The sequence below is a fragment of the Sinocyclocheilus rhinocerous genome, unplaced genomic scaffold (genome assembly GCF_001515625.1).
Source record: "Sinocyclocheilus rhinocerous isolate Xijiao unplaced genomic scaffold, SAMN03320098_v1.1 scaffold2521, whole genome shotgun sequence".
In the NCBI taxonomy this organism is placed as follows: domain Eukaryota; kingdom Metazoa; phylum Chordata; class Actinopteri; order Cypriniformes; family Cyprinidae; genus Sinocyclocheilus; species Sinocyclocheilus rhinocerous.
The window spans coordinates 86,711-88,669 of record NW_015647079.1 but is presented as its reverse complement, the minus strand read 5'-3'; positions in this window follow the sequence as shown (position 1 = coordinate 88,669).

The following is a 1,959-nucleotide window of genomic DNA, read 5'->3' as shown; positions in this document are numbered from 1 at the left end:
AAAAAAAAAAATAGGAATACGCATTGACTGTGATTTTGTACAGTGTGTTGCTAGATCAACATCTTTTGATTTGTCTCAATATAATCATATAATCATCTAAACATAATGTACCCACAAGTGGGAAATGATAGGTAATGTAAAAATTTATGTAAAAATACATATTTTAATTTAATTTTCCCACCACAAAAAAAGCATGAAATACAACCTTCATGTTTTAAATTATTTAAATTATGCTCATTTGTAGCCTTTCTCAGCAAATACTGACACCTGTATATTTCAGTTAAAAAGGTTAATGTACTCTTGTATGTTGTCTTCAGATACACTGAGGTGAGATGGGGAATCTTTTTTCCCCATTCATTGGAACCAATTAGGACTGATATTTGTACAAAGAACATGTACACACATAAAAACACAATGTCAGACCCTGTTGTCCCCAATCTCACACATAATGGACAACAGAAGCTCAGTTTTACTCCAGTTCAGGATCTTTTTAGTAGAACCTAAACTAATTTTCCTAACACAAACTATGTAAAGCTAAACTGGCCTCCTAGCTTGTGCTACTATACACTGAACAGTTTACATGTTTAAATGTTTAAATGTTAATTATTGATTAGATTTTTCTTGTTGGGGAGAATGGGGTAAGTTGAGCAAGAAAGTAAATGAGCCACTCCCAGTTTCTATGTAACTATTAACAAAAGCAATCATGTGATCACTTTTTTGAATGTATACGTCACATTATTCAATCCATCTTCAGCTCATATCAAGGGAGTTGTAAGCAAACAAAAAATTTTGTCATTCAAGTCAAGTCAAGTCACCTTTATTTATATAGCGCTTTTAACAATACAGATTGTGTCAAAGCAACTTTAACGCATTAAATAGGAAAATAGTGTGTCAGTAATGCAAAGTGACAATAGTAAACACTCAATTTTCAGTTAAAGGCAGTTCATCATTGAATTCAGTGATCTCATCATCCAGCTCAGTTCAGTTTAAATAGTATCTGTGCAATCAAGTCAACGATATCGCTGGAAATGAAGTGTCCCCAACTAAGCAAGCCAGAGGCGACAGCGGTAAGGAACCAAAACTCCATTCAATCATTTTTTACCTCTAATACACCATTATGTCCAACTGTCTTTGGGCACGCTCGTGCACGGCATCCGGTGCGTGAGGTGTGTATGGCATAGTTTACGCAAGCACCGGAAGTGATCTCTCGCGCATATACGTCACTCATTATGTTTTTTTTACTCTCATAGATTTTGTTACCATTGCCATGCATTATACGACTGATAGATTGCAACGGCTGGAGTTAAAAATCATCATTTGTGTTCTACTCTAGAAACAAAGTCACCTACATCTTGGATGCCCTGGGGGTAAGCAGATAAAAATCTAATTTTCATTTTTGGGTGAACTATCCCTTTAAGTGGATCTGAGCCACTGTATACGAGTTTTGTCAAAATGGAGGTTGTGGGCTAAATTGTGCAGCACGTGTGTCATGATGATGGTTGACAATACTGATGTAATAAATACTTAATTGCTGACTCATGCTGCTTTGCATAAGTGTTACATCTTATAAAGAAAGTGATCATGTGAATTCATGAATAATCAAACAGGACGCAGTGCTTGCAGGACTCGTCTGGTCACTACTCAAGAATGACACAGATATCAACCACAGGAGTTAAACACTTAAACGGTTCTGTCAACTCTGCACTGGCTCCCTATTGAACCCTGAACACATTTTAAATTACTTAAAGCCCTAAATGGTTTAGCTCCTCTGTATTTGAGCAAGCTCATATCCAGGGGTGTGAAGTAACGAATTACAAATACTCACCATGATGTAATAAAACTGCAGCTCGTTAATAAACGTTTTTTTAAATTTTTTATCCATTTTATACAATCCGCCTTCGTTTAGCAAGTGCACTCGCGCATAAACAATTTTCAAGTTCAACACTTTTTGTTCCGTTC